A 22,138-nucleotide genomic window follows, 5' to 3' on the forward strand; every position below is an offset into this window, starting at 1 on the left:
ATTATTCTAAAATTGGGAACAAGGCAAGGGTGCCCACTCTCTCAATATCTCTTCAATATAGTACTCGAAGTTCTAGCCAGAGCAATAAGACAACAAAAGGAGATCAAGGGTATCCAAATGGGAAAGGAGGAAGTCAAATTATCCCTATTTGCAGATGATATGATAGTGTACATAAGTGACCCTCAAAATTCCACCAGAGAACTCCTAAAGCTGATAAACACCTTCAGCAAATTGGCTGGATACAAAATTAACTCAAAAAAGTCAGTAGCCTTCCTATACACAAATGACAAGCTTGCAGAGGAAGAAATTAGGAAAACCATACCCTTCACATTAGCCACAAGCAATATAAAATATCTAGGAGTTACCCTAACTAAGCAAGTGAAGGACTTGTATGAAAAAAAATTCAAAACTCTGAAGAAAGAGATTGAAGATGACCTGAGAGGATGGCATGATCTTCCTTGCTCATGGATCAGGAGAATTAACATAGTAAAAATGGCCATCCTACCAAAAGCAATCTACAGATTCAATGCAATCCCTATCAAAATACCTACACAATTTTTTAAAGACATTGAAAGTTCAATTCTGAACTTCAAATGGAAAAACAAAAAACCAAGAATAGCTAAAACAATCTTGTACAATAAAAGGTGCTTTGGAGGGATCACCATACCTGATCTCAAACTGTCCTATAAAGCAATAGTAATTAAAACAGCATGGTACTGGCACAGCAACAGGCTGGTTGATCAGTGGAATCGCATCAAAGACCCAGATATGAATCCACACACATATGGTCACTTGATTTTTGACAAAGAAGCCAAATCCATTCAATGGAAAAAGCATAGCATCTACAACAAATGGTGCTGGTCTAACTGGAGGTCTATGTGTAAAAAAATGAAACTGGACCCATATTTGTCACCTTGCACAAAACTCAAATCCAAGTGGATTAAAGACCTCAACATAAAACCAGAGACACTAAGCCACTTAGAGAAAAAAGTGGGAAAGAGCCTGGAACATATTGGCACAGGAGACAACTTCCTGAACAGAACACCAACGGCCCAGGCCTTAATGTCAACCATTAATAAATGGGACCTCATGAGGCTGAGAAGCTTCTGTAAGGCAGGAGACACTGTCAAGAGAACAAAGCGACAGCCTACAGACTGGGAAAAAATCTTCACCAACCCTACATCTGACAAAGGTCTAATATCCAAAATATATAAAGAACTCAAGAAATTAAACACCACTAAACCGAATAACCCAATTGAGAAATGGGGCTTGGAACTAAACAGAGAATTCTCAACAGAGGAGTATCAAATGGCTGAGAAACACTTGAAAAAATGCCCAACCTCCTTAGTCATCAGGGAAATGCAAATCAAAACAACTCTGAGATTCCATCTTACACCCATCAGAATGCCTAAGATAAAAAATTCAAGCGACACCACATGCTGGCGAGGATGTGGGGAGAGAGGAACACTCCTTCATTGCTGGTGGGAGTGCAAACTAGTACAGCCACTTTGGAAATCTATCTGGTACTATCTCAGAAAAATGGGAATAGGGCTTCCTCAAGACCCAGCTATTCCACTCTTTGGAATATACCCAGAAGAATCTCCAGCACACAACAAGAAAATTTGCTCAACCATGTTCATAGCAGCCTTATTCATAATAGCCAGAACATGGAAACAGCCTAAGTGTCCCTCAGTAGAAGAGTGGATAAAGAAACTCTGGTACATATACACTACGGAATACTACCCCAGCTATTAAAAACAAGGAATTCCCGTAATGTGTGGTAAATGGTTTGTGCTAGAAATGATCATAATGAGTGAGTTAACCCAGAAGCAGAAAGAATCAAATGGTATATACTCAGTTATATCTGCATACTAGCCCAAGGGGCATGTCCCACGAAAGCCTTCACTTACCAGGAAACAGGGACAGAGGGGAGGGCATCCTATTGGGACTCTAAATGAGAGACGCATGGGAGAATAGCAAAATAAACGGATACAGAGGGTCCTAGAAACCTACAAGTAGAACAATATGATAGGCAGATTTGGGCCCAGGGGTCCCGCTCAAACTAAGGCACCAGCCAAGGACAATACAGGAGTTAAACTTTAAATCCCTTCCCAGACCTAGCCAATGGTCAGAATATTCTCCACAGTTGAGTGGAGAGTGTGATATGACTTTCTCACGTACTATGGTGCCTCACATTTGACCATGTCCCCTGGAGGGGGAGAACTGGTGGCACTCAGAGAAAGGACAGCAGGTAGCCAAGAAGAGACTTGATACCCTATGAGAATATACAGGTGGAGGTAATCCCCCTCAGGAACAGTCATAGGTGAGGGGAATAATGGCAAAATGGGGGGGGGGGGAGGAATGGGAGGATACAAGGGATGGGATAAACTTTGAGATGTAACAAGAATAAATTAATAAAAAATTTTTTTAAAAATCATAAGGTATTTTTTATAAGCATACATCTGAATTTTTTGTCCATAGCATAACAGTTATGTTAATATACTTGGTTCTGATGATTGAAGATTTATGGTTTGTGGTAGGAACATTATGCTTAGCTTTGTCATGTTTTTATTCTGACTTATATCTTGTCCATGTGCTATTATGAATACCATTTCTGATTATATTACTATTGGGATTGTCTTAATGATCAGGCTGTATTTTAGTTCTCAATCTCCAATGCCACTTAAGAGATGCAAACTGACTACTTTAAAAGCAACAAGCTATACCAAATGATACACAGAAATACACTTAAAATCAGTTAAGAAACAGACAAACAACTACTCTTCCCATAGCCACAGGGCAGTCTGACACAAAAGATTTCGGAAAAAAAGAGTGGAAAAAATTAAGAGAGAAGGACAGATTTACATATTAACTGGCCTGGTAGTGTTGAGTTTCTTCAATTCTTTACATATTTTGGGTATTAGCCCTCTGTTGGATATAGGGCTGCTAAAGATCTTTTCCTGTATGTGCGCTGTCATTTCGTTCTGTTGACAGTGTCCCTTGCCTTACAGAAGATTTTCAGTTTCATGAGGTCTCATTTATTAACTGTTGATCTTAGGGCCTGTGCTGTTGGTGTTCTGTTTGGGAAGTTATTTCCTGTGCCAGTGAGTTCAAGGTTTCCCCCCTTCTTCTTTCAACAGATTTAATGTGTCTGGTTTTATGTTGCAGTCTTTAATCCACTTGGACTTTAGCTTTGTGCAAGGTGACAAATATGGATCTATCTTCATTTTTCTACATGGAGATATCAAGTTAGACCAGCACCATTTGTTGAAGATGCTATTTTTTTCCATTGCATTGTTTTGGTCTCGTCAAAGATCAAGTGTTTGTCAATGTATGGGTTTATTTCTGGTTCTTTGATTTGATTCCATTGATCCCACTGTCTGTTTCTATGCCAGAACCAATCAGTTTTTGTTATTCTTGCTCCATATAATAGAGTTTGAGATCAGGGATAGAGATACCACCAGAAGATCATTTTGAAAAACACAGTATTGTCTTAGCAATTCAGGTTTATTTGTTTTTTCTTACAAAGTTGAGAATTGTTCTTTCAAGGTCAAGAATTTTGTTAGCATTTTGATGGGAATTGCCTTGACCCTATAGATGGCTTTTGGTAAGATGGCGATTATACTATGTTAACTCTACAGATCCATGAGCATGGGATATCTTTCCACCTTCTGATATCTTCTTCAATATCTTAAAGTTTTTTCATACAAGAGTTTCACTTGCGTGGTTAGAGTTATACCAATATATTTTGGTTTTGTGTGTTAGTGTGTCTATTGTGCAGGGTGTTTTCCTAACTTCTTTCTTAGTTCATTTCTCTTTTGTATACAGGAGAGCTACTAATTTTTTAATTGATTTTGTCTCCAGCCACTTTGCTGAAAGTTTTTCAGTTGTGAGCGTTACTTGGTAGGATTTTATAAGTACTTATTTGTACAATCATATTATTTATGAAAAGTGATACTTTAACTTATTCCTTTCCTATTTATGTCTCTTTAAATCCTCTAGTGGACATCCTGCCTTGTCCCTGATCTCACTGTAATTGATTCAAGTTTCACTCTCTTTAGTTTGATATTGGCTATCAGCTTCCTGTATGTCACCTTTACTATGATTAGGTATGTGCCTTGTATCCCTAATCTCTCCAAGATTTTTAATTTGAGTGGGTGTTAGATTTTTTTTTCAAATTTTTTTGGCATCTACAGAGATAATCAATTTTTTTCTTTTTGTTTATTTATATGAAGGATTACATAGATGGATTTTCATATACTGAACTATGCCTGCATCCCTGCGATGAAGCTTAGTGGTCATGGTGGATTATATTTGTTCTTAGATTCAGTCTGCATTTATTGAGTATTATTTCATCAATGTTTGTAGGGAAAATTGGTTTGAAATTCTTTTTATTTTTTGGTTCTTTATGAGGTTTAGGTATCAAGGTGATTGTGTCTTCATATAATCAGTTTGATAATGTTCTTTCTGTTTCTATTTTCTGGAATAGTTTGAGCAGTATTGTTGTTACCTCTTCTTTCAAGATATGGTAGACTTCTGTGCTGAATCCATCTGGACCCATGCATTTTTTTTTTTTGGTAGACTTTTGATGACTGCTTCTATTTCCTTGGTTGGTATAGGACAGTTTAAACTGTTTACCTGATCTTAACTCAATTTTGGTAAGTTGTTTTTGAGCCAAAAAAATGTCCATATCATTCATATTTTAAATTTTTGTTGTTTATAGGCTTTTTAGGGAAAACATAATGATTCTTTGGATTTCCATGGTATCTGTCATTATGTCTTCCTTTTCTTTTCTTAGTTTGTTGAATTGGATACTCTCCCTTTGCTGTTAGATAGTTTGTCTAAGGACTTATTTATCTCATTGTTTTTCTCAAAGAACCAGGTCTTGATTTCATTGATTCTTTGAATTGTTTCATTATTTCGAATTTATTGATTTCAGCCATAAATTTGATTATTTACAGTTGGCTACTCTTCTTGAGTGTGTCTGAGTTTTTTTTTCTAGGGCTTTCATGTGCTCTAGTAAGTTTCTTGTTTGAGATGTCTCTAATTTCTTTATGAAGGCACTAAGGTTTATGAGCGTTCTTTTTAATACTATTTTCATTGTGTCACATTGGTATCATTATGGTGTGCCTTCATTTCATTAAATTCTAGGAAATCTTTAATTTCATTGTTTATTACATCCATGACTTAGTTATTGTTGAGTAGAGAATTTTTCATCTTACACATTTCAATATGGCTAAGTTCAAAAACAAAATGACAGCACATACTCTCAAGGATGTGGAAAAAAGGAAAAACTCTTCCATTCTGGGAGGAGGGCAAACTGTTCAACCACTTTGGAAATCAATCTGGTACTTTCTCAGAAAATTGGCAATAGTGATACATCAAGACACAGCTATAACACTTCTTGCCTTATACCTGAAAGATGCTCCATACACAATAAGGACATTCGCTCAACTACGTTGATAGTAACTTTATGCATAATTGCTAGGATCTGGGATCAACCTAGATGTCCCTCAACTGAAGAATGGATAAAGAAATTGTGGTATATGTATACAGTGGAATGCTACTCAGCTATTTAAAAGCAAAGGAATCTTGTAATTTGCAGGTAAATGAGTAGAACTGGAAACAATCATCATGAGTGAAGTAACCCAGACCCAGAAAGATAAGAATAACATAAAAACATTTATATGTGGGTATTAGCTATAACCACACTACAAACCACAGACCTACTGAAGCTAGATACCAAGGAGAATCTTAGGGAGGGAATTTAGTTCTTTCAGAATGGCAACTAGAATAGAAACTAGAAGTGCTTGAAGAGAGAGAATAAGATGGAAGACTACCGTAGAGATCCTCTGAAAGAATCCACTTGGCAGGATGTCAAAACAGATGCCCTGATTCTCAGCCAAGCTTTGTGGCAGAGCACAGGGAGACTTAGGGAAGAGTTAGGGGACAGAAGGACCTGAAAGGGACAAGAGATGAACTAGGAGAACAACATAGCAGATAAATTTTGACCCAGCAAGGCCTACAGAGACTGATGCACCAACCAAGGACCATGCATACGACTTACACCACTGCTCAGATGTAGTTGATAGGCAGTTCAGTCTCCAGTTGAGCCTCATAATACAGGGAGCAGGAGCATCTTCTTGCATGAACCTTGTTGCATATGCATTGAAATAATTCCCCTTGGTGTGTGAGCCATGACAACCCACAGAGGAAGAGGATGAAGGTAGTCCTGATGACATTTGGTAGGCTGGGGTCCAATCTTAGAGGAAGGGTCTCCTCCTTTCTGAGAATTAGGGAAGGGAAGTAGGAGGGACCTAGGAAGGATAGTAGAACTTGGAGGAGACAAGGAAGGGGCTACAATCAGAACATAAAGTGAATACATTTAAAACAAATAAAAAAAAAAAAAAACAGGAGGAAAAGAGCATTGGATGCTCATCCAGGAGACCTGGTTTCAATATCCAGCATCCACATGGCAGCTTTCTACTCCTTCTAATTTCTGATCTAAGGATCTGACAGTTTCAAACAGACATACATGCAGCCAAAATACCAATGGACATAAATGTCTCTCTGCTCTCTAGTTTCATATGCAATGCAGTTACAGTGAACTGATACCCTATAAATGAAAACTCTCCTACAAATAGGTGAAGCTTTAACAATAATTGTGAAAACTATGAATTATATAATGATAGAATTTTTTAAAATACTCATTGTAATTGGTCTTAGGAAATTATCATTTACTACATAAGTTCTCATATAGTATCAAAGCTATCTTTAATTATCTAAAGTCACTATTAAAATATATTATCCTATTGTAAATGTCTCAGTGGGCTGAATTTTCTTCATGTACTTAAAAACAAATTGCAGTTGACAGAATGCAGCTGCCACTCTGAGGATATGTTTGATTTTATTAAGCCAGACACCAAAGTGATTAAGAGCAAACTAAGCACAGGTCCTGTGAGATGGCACAGTTTGTTAAGACACTTGACATCTAGCCAGTTTTCAGACCCATACATAAGTACTGTGACACATATCTCCTTCTCTCTTGCATTTCCTCTTTCCCTCTCTCTCAGTTGTCTTCTCCTCCCTCTCCTTCTTCTGTTCCCGTCCTCTTCCTCTTCCTTCCTCCCTTCCCCTTCCAGCTACACCTCCCTATCCTCACTATTTCTAGTGCACATATGAACTCATAAAACATATACAAAATAAATAAACATAATATTTTTAATGTAAGACCAAAGAATTTTGACTAATTTGTTATATTTTAAAATATAATTCACTTTATGAAAAATAGAAGTAGGTATCACATGATCATCTCCTTGGATGCAGAGAAAGCATTTGATAAAATTCAACTCCCATTCATGTTTAAAGTTTTAGAGAGATCGGGGATACAAGGCACTTCCCTCAACATAATAAAGGCTATATACAGCAATCCAATAGCCAAAATCAAAGTAAATGGTGAGATACTCAAGGAAATTATTCTAAAATCGGGAACAAGGCAAGGCTGCCCACTCTCTCCATATCTCTTCAATATAGTACTCGAAGTTCTAGCCAGAGCAATAAGACAACAAAAGGAGACCAAGGGTATCCAAATGGGAAAGGAGGAAGTCAAATTATCCCTATTTGCAGATGATATGATAGTGTACATAAGTGACCCTCAAAATTCCACCAGAGAACTCCTAAAGCTGATAAACACCTTCAGCAAATTGGCTGGATACAAAATTAACTCAAAAAAGTCTGTAGCCTTCCGTACACAAATGACAAGCTTGCAGAGGAAGAAATTAGGAAAACCACACCCTTCACATTAGCCACAAGCAATATAAAATATCTAGGAGCTACCCTAACTAAGCAAGTGAAGGACTTGTATGAAAAAAAATTTCAAAACTCTGAAGAAAGAGATTGAAGATGACCTGAGAAGATGGCATGATCTTCCTTGCTCATGGATCAGGAGAATTAACATAGTAAAAATGGCCATCCTACCAAAAGCAATCTACAGATTTAATGCAATCCCTATCAAAATACCTACACAACTTTTTAAAGACATTGAAATTTCAATTCTGAACTTCATATGGAAAAACAACAAAAACAAAAACCAGAATAGCTAAAATAATTTTGTATACTAGAAGATCCTTTGGAGGGATCTCCATACCTGATCTCAAACTGTCCTATAAAGCAATAGTAATTAAAACTGCATGGTACTGGCAGAGCAACAGGCTGGTTGATCAGTGGAATCGAATCGAACACCCAGATATGAATCCACACACATATGGTCACTTGATTTTTGACAAAGAAGCCAAATCCATTCAATGGAAAAAGCATAGCATCTTCAACAAATGGTGCTGGTCTAACTGGAGGTCTATGTGTAAAAAAATGAAACTGGACCCATATTTGTCACCTTGCACAAAACTCAAATCCAAGTGGATTAAAGACCTCAACATAAAACCAGAGACACTAAGCCACTTAGAGAAAAAAGTGGGAAAGAGCCTGGAACATATTGGCACAGGAGACAACTTCCTGAACAGAACACCAACGGCCCAGGCCTTAATGTCAACCATTAATAAATGGGACCTCATGAGGCTGAGAAGCTTCTGTAAGGCAGGAGACACTGTCAAGAGAACAAAGCGACAGCCTACAGACTGGAAAAAAATCTTCACCAACCCTACATCTGACAAAGGTCTAATATCCAAAATATATAAAGAACTCAAGAAATTAAACACCACCAAATCGAATAACCCAATAAAGAAATGGGGCTTGGAACTAAACAGAGAATTCTCAACAGAGGAGTATCAAATGGCTGAGAAACACCTAAAGAAATGCTCAACCTCCTTAGTCATCAGGGAAATGCAAATCAAAACAACTCTGAGATTCCATCTTACACCCATCAGAATGCCTAAGATAAAAAACTCAAATGACACCACATGCTGGCGAGGATGTGGGGAGAGAGGAACACTCCTTCATTGCTGGTGGGAATGCAAACTAGTACAGCCACTTTGGAAATCTATCTGGTGCTATCTCAGAAAAATGGGAATAGGGCTTCCTCAAGACCCAGCTATTCCACTCCTTGGAATATATGCAGAAGAATCTCCAGCACACAACAAGAAACTTTGCTCAACCATGTTCATAGCAGCCTTATTCATAATAGCCAGAACATGGAAACAGCCTAAGTGTCCATCAGTAGAAGAGTGGACAAAGAAACTGTGGTACATATACACTATGGAATACTACTCAGCTATTAAAAACAAGGAATTCCCGAAATGTGTGGATAAATGGATTGAGCTAGAAATGATCATAATGAGTGAGTTAATCCAGAAGCAGAAAGACTCAAATGGTATATACTCAGTTATATCTGCATACTAGCCCAAGGGGCATGTCCCACGAAAGCCTTCACTTACCAGGAAACTCGGACAGAGGGGAGGGCATCCTATTGGGACTCTAAATGTGAGAAGCATGGGAGAATAGCAAAGTAGAAGTATCCAGAGGGTCCTAGAAACCTACAAGTAGAACAATATGATAGGCAGATTTGGGCCCAGGGGTCCCGCTCAAACTAAGGCACCAGCCAAGGACAATACAGGAGGTAAACTTTAAACCCCTTCTCAGATCTAGCCAATGGTCAGAATATTCTCCACAGTTGAGTGGAGAGTGTGATATGACTTTCTCACGTACTATGGTGCCTCACATTTGACCATGTCCCCTGGAGGGGGAGACCTGGTGGCACTCAGAGGAAGGACAGCAGGTAACCAAGAAAAGACTTGAAACCCTATTAGAATATATAGGGGGAGATGATCCCCCTCAGGAACAGTCATAGGGGAGGGGAATAATGGGAAATGGGGGGGGGAGGAATGGGAGGATACAGGGATGGGATAAACATTGAGATGTAACAAGAATAAATTAATTAAAAAAAGGAAAAAAAAGAAAAAAAATAGAAGTAGGTATCATCTGATTTTGAATTAGTTAAGTCTAAATTTTAATTTCTAAAATAATGATAGATGTAATTCATATACAAACTTATCTACTCTTAAAATATTAAAAACATAAAGGCCTCTTGAAAGAAAAGAAATCATAAATATATGTTTTGAAATAACTAAGATGAAGAGGATAAATTGCAATCTTCCATGATATTCTTCTTTTGTGAGAGCTTCTTCTACAGTGCTCTGAGATAGAATTAACTGCATTATTTTTTTCTTAGATATGTACCAATATATTGCAGATACTTTTGTCTGTATGTCATTTAAACTATTGCCTCTAACATTGGAGCCCCATTGATCCTTCACTCCTTCACATCTTTCACCAGTATATCCTGTGCAATGCCTGGACCAGAGGGAATTCTCATAGAGAATGTTAAATTCAGAAACCCTGCCCACTAAATATTTTAGACGTATTTTGACCATTTAACTTCTTATAGGCAAGAATCTCAGACACTACGTTTACACTGGAGAATGCCTTACTTTAACATTTATCATGTGAGGTAAACTCCTTTTATACTAGCATTACAGAGAAACAACATACACATGCTAGCACTTCAAAAGTATATATCTGAAGCAATGACAGTGACTTTGCAATCTGTTGCTTCTGTGTCTCCTTGGTACAATACCATAATTCAAACAGAGCTCTCATTGATTCTATCACTTTCTACCTGTGAGGATACTTCATAAAACTTTCCACATTGTTGTTCTTTCTGAAACACAACCAACATAAATAACTCACACTTCCACTTACCAGTGGAGATATAAGGAGTCATTAGGAGTCTCTTGTACTGCAGGCATGGACACCAATTAGATGATGTCTTCATTTTCCTCCAAGGTCATGAATTATTAACCTCAACTGACTGTTCATTGTATCTTCTGTCTATGTTCAAGAGTGGAGAGAATAGTGAATGGCATGAGGAAAATTGTATATATACCTTAACTATGACTTATTTATAAGATGCATTCGCTATAAATAATCACTATATTAATTGAATATTCATAGAGACCACTTTCTGATGTTCAGTAGTTCAAAAATATGGATCATAAAATCGTCATTCTCTCTGCACTGTATTTATTTCATTGATGTAATATTTCTGCCTATCTAGCTAACCATATACTTTAAAATGGAGATGTATTTATCAGTATCAAAGAATCACTGGCAACAGGAAACACTGGATGCTAAGATAATAAATTCTGCAGTCATTAAATTCTCTTTGCAGCTAATAGAAAAAATTATCTCAAATATGCCCAAATCTTAACTAGGGGAACTTGTGAATATGTTAACTTCCATGACATGAGTTATTTTTAAAAATAAAATTGCAATCTGGGTGTTGAAACATAGAAACTATTACAAAATAGACAGTAATAGTAAGTATTAGCCTTTGAATTCTTAAAAATAGAAATGAATAGACCTTGTGCAATACATTTGCACTTCGGGGTAGAGGCAAGAGAAGCAAGGTTCAATTCAATCTTTGGCTACATAGTGAGCTAGAGGCTAGCCAATGCAACATGAAAGAAAAAAAAAAGGGAAGAAAGACAGGACAAGAGAACAAAAGACCAAATAAATGTTTTGGATTATGCTTAAACAAACATGTGAAAATAGGATGTAGTCAAAGTTTAAGTGTTTTTAAATAGAAGAAGGAAACTGTGTACCAAAGAGCATGAGTGACCTCTCATAGCAAAGGAAACATGAGTCATAGCCTTCTGAAATGTTAAGAAGTGAATGCCAACATGATATACCTTGATTAGTAAGATGCACTATGCAACAGCTGTATGTTATTTAAGCCACGGTGATAATTTACCATGCTATCCATAGGCAACAGATGCACCATCATTCTTTTTGACTTAAGCAAACACTATAACATCTTGATCCTACAAAACATAATCCTAGAGAATTCACCCAGAATCCATGGATATTATTATAAATTACCATAGTGGTCTTTATATTTCCATATTTTCTCTGACTCACCACTCAAGTCTTCTTTTATATGCTCATGTCCAATCTAACTTGTATATATTGCATTTGTTTATGAGTTTTGTGCCAATGCATACATATATTTGCCATGGTATCCATGTATAGGCCAAAGGACAACCTCAGGGTTGGACCCTTCTACATTAAGGCCTTAGAAACATTACTATAGAAATGTGATGGAACCATTGTCTTAACTGAGGTTCTTGTCAGATAACTCTAGCTTCTATCGAGTTGTCAAAGAAAATGTTACCAGTACGAGTGTGGACAGAGGTGGTTCAAGTATCAGTTAAGGAATGCTGCAGCAACTAGGTATATGAACTTACCAGTGAAAGTGAGGGCGGGTAGGGACAAAGCAGTTTTTTTTCATATACTTTATCTGAGCTTTTACTGAAAACTGTACCCCAGATTTAGTGGGTTTCTCCCTGCTTCAAATAATATGATCAAGAAAATACCTCACAAAGATGCTTGAGCCTTGGGTTTTAACTGATTCTACTTGCAGTTGTGTTGACAACCAATATTCATTATCACAAATTCACTTCTTGTCAATTTGACACAGTCATATATCTTTATTTTGCTTACCTTCCAAACAAAAACAGTAACCAGCTTATAATTTCATCTGACATGGTATAACTACCACATGTACAACCCTATGTGCATCTATAATATATTCTAAAATACATTACATATTTTAGAGTAAAATATATTCTAAAATATATCATATATTTTAGAGTATAGGTAAACTTCATTGAGGAATCCTTCACTTTTTATATATACAATATAAATTCACATTTACTCACTAATACTATTTCAATTAATATTATACTACATGATAATAAATAGAGGAAAAGAAACATGAATATCATTTCAATATGTGTCCATATGCATAAATATGCTCTTAATAAAACAGAACACATAACTTAATGTCTATTACATTTCTCATTACTGCACATGGTCATGTGGACTCAGCTATTCTTTATAACCATGTTCCTCTACAAACCAGTATGTATCTCTTTTACCTTCAGCAAGCTCCTCAGTATATATTTGTTCTTTTCCTGAAGAGAGATCCATACTTTTATCCCTGATGGGTTTGAAATTTTATCATCATGACAAGATTGTGTTGTACTTTTCCATTGGCTTTAATCAGAAGACATGATAAGCCCATTAGAAAACCTGAAGTATCTCCCATACTCCAGTTTTTATCTTTCTTACCTCCATTGTGAATAGGCAATGTAATACTCCATCAATCATTCACTGATTTTAACAAGGTTATTGCTTTCCTATCCTATAGAGTTAGGGGTATTAAAAGCCCATATTGGCCAGGGAGAAGTATTAGCCTTCAATTCAAAGAATATTTGTTCTATTTTCTGATAGGAGAGCTTTCTATCTGGATCCAAAACATACTGCTCAGAACTTAAAATCAGGAACAGAAATCTAACAAAACAAAATTTTTACTACTGGTTCAAGAGGGGTGATACCAAGAGGAACTATTTTTACTACTGGTTAAAGAGTGGAACTAAGTGGAACTATTCTCATTTCTAACCCCTGGTTCCTCAACAGACAAATCTTGGCTATAGGAGAAATAAGAACTTTTATAGAGGAAGTACATGAATTTTGCATAATGATTCCATGAGTCTAGGTAAATGAGAATTGTCATCCATATCCTTAGACATTTGAACGTTTGGTAGTAGTTTGTAGTGTTATTGGAGAGATAGTAAAGCCTTTCTGGAGGAGCTCCAAAACAATGGGAGGACTTTGAAGTTTATAACTATTTACTACTTACAGTTTGAACTCTTTGTCTTGTGTTTGCATTTAATGATGTGAAGTTTCATTATCATGATTCTTTTGCCTTGTCTGCTATTCATTCGTATGCATTCCCACCATAATGAACCATTATTCCACTGGAACTATAAGCAAAAATAAACTTTCTTCCATTTGTTGCGATGCCATGGAATATTTCTCACAGCAACGGAAAATAACCATGATAGTGTCTCTTAGTTTCTGCATTTTCACTCATTGTTTATCTTTGTAATAACCTGTGTCTGCTGCAAAAATAAACTTCTTTAATGAGAGCTACATCTGTATGCATTTACAATGATAAGTATATAAAATGTAGTTAGAAAAATAATGATTTAGTATAATGGCATTTGGAAGTTGTCCACCAGGGTCTAAGAACTCTCTAGGCATGGGTAGTAGGCTAGGTTTGTAGTACAGGAAATGAGTTTGCTCCTAGTGAGCACACTTAAGTTCAAACAGAGAGCTACTGGTTACCACCAAGATCAAATATCCATTATTGCACCACTAGGGTTATCTTTTCAGGCTGTTCATTGTTCTGGTTCATTAGATGTAAATCTGGACTGGGCTATTGACTGTTTTTCTTTTGACAGTTTAAACCACATCTGTGTCTTTTGTTCATCAGTTCATATGCCAGGATAGCTGGTCTGTTACCTTCTAGAAATCCTCTGGGGTCTGTCTTACATCTTCCTATAGGAGTGCTGTGATTATAGATAACAATGTTCCTAGAGCATCCTAGAGCATGTGCTGTCATGCTCAGTTTCACATGAATCCATGGGATTCAAAGTCAGAGCATCATGCTTAAGAAACAAGAGCTTTAGTCACTGAGCCATTGCTCTAGCAGCTAGAGGTTAGGGTGTGCATGGTAATAATCTTGATTTAACTTTTTGAAGCAAGTACTGAACTTGAATCTCACTTTGTTTTCACTTAGCACTGATGAATTTTCTCTATCTTTAAATTTTTAAAATTATTTTATTTTATGTGTATGAGTATTTTTGCTTGTAATATCTGTAAAATGTGTGGGTGGCTTATGACTATGGAGACCAAAAAAGTGTATTGGATTCCTTAAAATTGGAGTTAAATATGGTTATGGACATTTATGAAGTGCTGGAAATTAAACATGGGTCATTTGAAAGAACACCCAGTATTCTAAATGGATGATACATCCAGATCTCATTCATATATATATATATATATATATATATATATATATATATATATATATATATATATATATATACACATACATACACATATATGTGTGTGTGTGTGTATGTGTGTGTATATATGTGTGTGTGTGTGTGTTCCAATTTCCATCTAACAATCCACCTTTATTTTTTTGTTAATTTTTTATTAATTTACACTTGTTACATCTCAATGGTTATCCCATCCCTTGTATCCTCCCATTCTTCCCTCCCTCTCCTTTTCCCCTTATTCACCTCCCCTATGACTGTTCCTGAGGGGAATTTCCTCCTCCTGTATATACTCATAGGGTATCAAGTCTCTTCTTTGTAACCTGCTGTCCTTCCTCTGAGTGCCACCAGGTCTCCCCCTCCAGGGGACATGGTCAAATATGAAGCACCAGAGTTCATGTGAAAGTCATATCACACTCTCCACTCAACTGTGGAGAATGTTCTGTCCATTGGCTAGATCTGGGTAGGGGTTTAAAGTTTACCACCTGTGTTGTGCTTGGCTGGTGCCTTAGTTTGAGTGGGACCCCTGGGCCCAAATCTGCCTTTCATAATGTTCTACTTGTAGGTTTCTAAGACCCTCTGGATCCTTCTACTTTGCTATTCTCCCATGCTTCTCTCATCTAGAGTCCCAATAGGATATCCTCCCCTCTGTCCCAGTTTCCTAGTAAGTGAAGGTTTTCGTGGGACATGCCCTTTGGTCTAGTATGCAGATATATGTGAGTATATACTATTTGAGTCTCTCTGCTTCTGGGTTAGCTCACTCATTGTGATCATTTCTAGCTCAATCCATTTGTCCACAAATTTCGGGAATTCGTTGTTTTTAATAGTTGAGTAGTATTCTATAGTGTAAATGTACCACAGTTTCTTTATCCATTCTTCTACTTAGGGACATTTATGCTGTTTTCATGTTCTGGCTATTATGAATAAGGCTTCTATGAACATGGTTGAGCATATGTCCCTGTTGTATGCTGGAGCATCTTCTGGGTATATTCCAAGGAGTGGAATAGCTGGGTCTTGAGGAAGCCCTATTCTCTGTTCTGAGACAGCGCCAGATAGCTTTCCAAAGTGGCTGCACTAGACTGCATTTCCACCAGCAATGAAGGAGTGTTCCTCTTTCTCCACATCCTTGAAAGCATGTAGTGTTGCTTGAATTTTTGATATTAGCCATTCTGATGGGAGTAAGATGGAATCCCAGAGTTGTTTTGATTTGCATTTCCCTGATGACTAAAGACATTGAGCATTTCTTTACGTGTTTCTCAACCATTTGAACTTCCTCTATTGAGAATTTTCTGTTTAATTCTGAGCACCATTTCTCAATTGGATTATTTGGTTTGGTAGTGTTTAATTTCTTGAGTTCCTTATATATTTTAGATATTAGACCTTTGGCAGATGTAAGGTTGGTGAAGATCTTTTCTCAGTCAGTAGGCTGTCATTTTGTTCTCTTGACAGTGTCTTCTGCCTTACAGAAGCTTCTCAGTCTCAGGAGGTCCCATTTATTAATTGTTGACATTGAGGCCTGGGCTGTTGGTGTTCTGTTCAGGAAGTTGTCTCCTGTGCCAATGTGTTCCAGGTTCTTCCCCAACTTTTCTTCTAACTGATTTAGTGTCTCTGGTTTTATGTTGAGGTCTTTAATCCACTTGTACTTGCATAATGTGCATGGTGACAAATATGGGTCCAATTGCATTTTTCTACATGTAGACATCCAGTTAGACCAACACCATTTGTTGAAGAGGCTATCCTTTTTCCATTGAATGGATTTGGCTTCTTTGTCAAAAATCAAGTGACCATATGTGTTTGGATTCATTTCTGGGTCTTCGATTCGATTCCATTAATCCACTGGCCTATTGCTGTGCCAGTACCATGCTGTTTTAATTACTGTTGCTCTACAGTACAGCTTGAGATCAGGAATGGAGATTCCTCTAGAGGATCGTTTACTGTATAGGGAGATTTTTGCTATTCTTGGTTTTTTGTTTTTCCATATAAAGTTGAGAATTTATCTTTCAATGTCTTTAAAATATTGTGTAGGTATTTTGATAGGGATTGCATTGAATCTGTAAATTGCTTTTGGTAAGACAGCCATTTTTACTATGTTAATTCTTCTGATCCATGAACACGGGACATCCTTCCATTTTCTGATATCATTTTCAATCTCTTTCTTCAGAGATTTAAAGTTTTTTTTTCAAACAAGTCTTTCACTTGCTTGGTTAGAGTTTCTCCTAGATATTTCATATTGCTTGTGGCTATCGTGAAGGGTATAGCTTTCTTAATTTCACCCTCTGCATGTTTGTCATTCGTATATAGGAAGGCTACAGAATTTTTTAGTTAATTTTGTATCCAGCCAATTTGCTGAAGGTGTTTAACAGTTTCGGAGTTCCCCGGTGGAATTTTGGGGGTCACTTATGTACACTATCAGATCATCAGTAAATAAGGATAGTTTGACTTCCTCCTTCCCCTTGATCTCCATTTGTTGTTTTATTTCTCTAACTAGAACTTCAAGAACTATATTGAAGAGATATGGAGTAAGTGGGCAGCTTAGTCTGGTCCCCAATTTTAGAGGAATTTCTTTGAGTATCTCTCCATTTAATTTGATGTTGGCTATTGGCTTGCTGTATATAGCCTTTATTATGTTTAGATATGTGTTCTGTCTTTCCGATCTCTCCAAAACTTTAAACATGAAAGGGTGTTGGATTTTGTCAAATGCTTTTTCTGCATCTAAGGAGATGATCATGAGTTTTTTTTTCTTTCAGTTTGTTTATATGGTGGATTACATTGATGGATTCCCGAACATTAAACCAACCCTGCATGCCAGGAATGGAGCCTACCTTGTCATGTTGAATGATATCTTTGATAGGTTGTTGTATTCATTTTGTGAGTAGTTTTGCATCAATGTTCATAAGAGAAATTGGTCTGAAGTTCTCTTTTTTTGTTGAGTCTTTGTTGGGCATAGATATCAACATGACTGTGGCCTCATAGAATGAATTTGGGAGAGTTCCATCCATTTCTATCTTTTGGAGTAGCTTGAAGAGTATTGGTATTAGCTCTTCTTTGAAGGTCTGGTAAAATTCTTGGCTGAAACCATCTGGCCCTGGGCTTTTTGTTTTTGTTTTTGTTTTTTGTTTTTTGGTTGGGAGACTATCAATAAATGCTTCTATTTCTATAGGAGAGATAGGACTGTTTAATTGGTTTATCTGTTCTTGATTCAATTTTGGCAAGTGGAATCGATCAAGAAAATTCTCCATTTCCCTTAGATTTTCAATTATTGTGGCATATATGACTTTAAAATAGGATCTTAAGATTCTTTGTATTTCTTCAGTATCTGTTGTTATGTTTTCCTTTTCATTTCTGATTTTGTTGACTTGGATACTGTCTCTCTGCCTTTTAGTTAGTTTGGCTAATGGTTTGTCTAATTTGTTGATTTTCTCAAAGAACCAACTCCTGGTTTTGTTTAATCTTTGAATTGTTTTCTTTGTTTCTAATTTATTGATTTCAGCCCTGTTGATTATTTCCAGACATCTTCTCTTCTTTGGTGTTTCTGTTTCTTTTTTTCTAGGGCCTCTAGCTGTGTCATTAAGTTGCTTATATGGGATATTTCCACTTTCCTCTTACAGGTTCTTAGTGCTATGAATATTCCTCTTAGCACTGCCTTCAATATGTCCCAGAAATTTGGGTATGTTGTTCCTTCATTTTCATTGAATTGCAGGAAGTCTTCATTTTCTTTCTTTATTTCGTCCATGACCCAGGTGTCATCAAGTAGAGAGTCGTTTAGCTTACATATGTGTGTAGGCTTTTTATTATTTCTGTTGTTGTTGAAGTCCAGTCTCAGACCATGGTGATCTGGTAGGATACAAGGTATTTTTTCAATCTTCTTGACTCTGTTGAGGCTTCCTTTGTGACCTATTATGTGGTCAATTTTGGAGAAAGTTTCGTGGGGTGCTGAGAAGAAGGTATAATCGTTTGTTGTTGGGTGAAACACTGTGTAGATATCTGTTAGATCCATTTGATTCATGACGTTGGTTAATGATGTTACTTCTCAGCTTAGTTTTGTTTCCATGACCTATCCTTCAGTGAAAGTGGAGTGCTGAAGTCTCCCACTATTAGTGTGTGGGGATCGATGTGTGGTTTGAGCTTTGTTAATAGGCCTTTTACAAATATGGGTGCCCTTGTATTGGGGACATAGATGTTCAGAATTGTGATGTCATCTTCTTTGATGAGTATATAGTGTCCTTCCTCATCTCTTTTGATTAATTTTGGTGTAAAGTCTAATTTATTAGATATTAAAATGGCTACACCAGCTTGCTTCTTGTGTCCATTTGCTTGGATTACTTATTCCCAGCTTTTTACCTCTATCTTTGTGACTGAGATGTGTTTCTTGGATGCAGAAGAATGTTGAGTCTTGCTTATGCATCCATTCGATTAGTCTGTGTCTTTTTATTGGAGAATTGAGACCATTAATGTTGAGAGATATTAGTGACCAGTGACTTTTTAGTCCCATGATTTTGAGTATGGTTGTTTATGCGACAGTATAGTTATCTAAATCCCATATAGTTTCGGTTGTAGTTTGTCACTTTGGTTTGGAGTTTTCCTTCTATTAACTTCTGTAAGGCCAGATTAGTGGTTAGGAACTGTTTGACTTTGTTTTTATCATGGAAAATTTTGTTTTCTCCATCAATATTTATTGAGAGTTTTGCTGGGTAGAATAGTCTTGCCTGGAACCTATGGTCTTTAGGGTTTTCAGGACCTCTGTCCAGGCCCTTCTGACTTTTATGGTCTCTGTTGAGAAGTCAGGTGTAATTCTGATGATAGGTTTGCCATTAAATGTTAAATGGCCCTTTTCCCTTACTGCTTTTAATATTTTTCTTTATTCTGTATATTTTGTGTCTTGATTATTATGTGGAGGGAGGATTTTATTTTCTGGTCTTTTCTATTTGATGTTCTATAGACCTCTTGTACGTTTCTTTGCACCTCCTTCCTTAGATTGGGGAAATCTTCTTCTATGATTTTGCTGAAGATATTTTCAGGTCCTTGGTGCCGGGCATCTTCTCTTTCCTCAAATCCTATTTTCCTAAGATTTTGTCTTTTCATGGTGTCCTTTATTTCTTGGATGATTTGTCAGGAACTTTTCAGATTTAGCATTTACTTTAATGTTTGTTTCAAGTTCTACCATAGAATCTTCTACTTCCGAGATTTGTTCCTCTATCTCTTGAATTCTATTAGAGAAACTTAGGTCTGTATTACTTGCATGCTACTCTGAGTTCGTTTGTTCTCGTCTTTCTTCTGTCTGTGTTTTTATCATTGTTTCCATTTTCATCTTCAGATCTTGAACCGTTTTATTGATTTCCTTCATCTGGCTGTTTGTGTTTTCTTGAGTTTCTTCCAGTGACTTTTTATGGGCCTTCAGATTTTGAATTGTTTTATTGATTTCAATCATCTGGCTGTTTCTCTTTTCCTTGATTTTTTCCAGTTCCTCTCTATAGGCCTTTTTAATGTCTTCAATTTGTTTAGCTGCATCTTCCTGCATTTATATTTGAATATTATTCATTTGCTCCATTATCATCTTCATTACTATGGATTGGAGGCCATTTTCTTGTATTTCAATTGTGTTTGAGTTCTTAGGGTTGTATTCATTGGAATAGTTGGGACCTGGAGATGTCATTTTTTGGGGGGGCGGTTGTTGTTTAAGGTTTTGCGTTGACCTCTAGTCATTTTTCTGTCTCTGATGTTGGGGCCCTGATCCACCCTCTCTGTTCTGCCTGGGCCAAGAGGCCCACTGAGCATCCAGAGTGGGAGACAGAGGGTGGGAAGGTGTGACACGCCCACAGGCACAACTGCTCGGCAGTGGGAAGCCTTAAAGCTGTGGCTGGAGTTGTTACTGCAGCTGCCTGATACCTTATGTGGGCCCTGGGTCTCTCTGAGCGCTGGTGTGCTTGATGTACTCTCTGTTCCTCCTGGGCCTCATTCCTCAGGTGGTCAGGGAGGAAGACAGGGGGAGCAATTGATGCAAACACCCTTGGCTCAGAGTTCTGGTTTTGTGCTCACGTTACAGTGGTTTCCAGACCCTGATGCTTTCTCTTAACTTGCAGGTTTTTCCAAGATCAGAACCACCTGTTTCCCGTGTTTGTCCTGGGCTAGTAGCCCCAGTCTGGAGTTACACTGCCCAAAGTTCTGTCTCAGATACCAAGTTCCTGTTATCACTAGCGGGAACCTGTTCAGCTGTTGGGCAGTGTGAACCCTTCTACCAGGTTCTTAGATTAGACCATCAGGGTATACCACTTTAGCGCTGTGTCTGGGGGTGGGATATCCTTAGCTGCTTGGTCCCTTGCAATGGCCCTGGGTTCTCTGTGGACTGGTAGGCTCAGATCCACGTTCCATGTTTCCCGTGGGGCAACAGGCCTACGAATGTTCTGAGAGGAAGACAGGGGGCGCAGATGAGTCTAACACCACCGGCTCTCTGGTTTTAGATTTTGCACTCCCGCTCATCTGTACACTGGCTCCTGGGACTTTCTCAGGACTAGCGGGTTGGTCTGGTGTCAGAGCCACCCTTTGTCTTGTGTTTTTCCCGGGTCAGTAGTTCCAGTCTGGAGATACACCACCTTCAGTTCTGTCTCAGATACAACGCTCCTGGTTAACGATGGTAGGCACCTGTCCCATAGCTGGGAATATTGCACTCTTCCTCTAAATTCTTAGAACAGAACAGACAAGCTGTAAGCCCAGCTTTAGCACTGCAGCTGGTGGGTGTATCCCCACCTGCCTAGTCTTCTGTCGAGCTCTGGTACTCTTTGCAGACTGGTGAGCCCAGAAACATGCTCTCTGATCCCCCTAGACTTAGTATGGTCCAGACCTTCCAGACCCCATGCCAATCACACCTGCAGGAGGGTCACCACGCTAATCACCTCAGTAGGTGGGGCCTTGTCTTTGCTTCTGTTTACCCACTTGGGTGGCTGCAGGCCTGGTGGCTCCTCTTCAGCACGGTCCGTGCTCTCTGCACAGGCTCTGAAACTTTCTGTGGGTTCCCAGAAAAATGTTCTGTTCCCAGTTGGCCTAGTGTTGTCCAGATTTTTCAGGCACCATGCCAATCACCTCAGCCAGCGGGACCTTGCCTGCTCTAGGCTACTCGCTTAAGAGTCTGCAGCCGCAGTGGCTGCTCGCCGGTTCTGGGTCTCACTATGGCAGAAGCACGCTCTCTGTTCTCCCTAGACCTATTTCTGTCCAGCTCTTCCGAA

This window comes from Acomys russatus, chromosome 6, assembly GCF_903995435.1.
Source record: "Acomys russatus chromosome 6, mAcoRus1.1, whole genome shotgun sequence".
NCBI classification, from domain to species: Eukaryota; Metazoa; Chordata; class Mammalia; order Rodentia; family Muridae; genus Acomys; species Acomys russatus.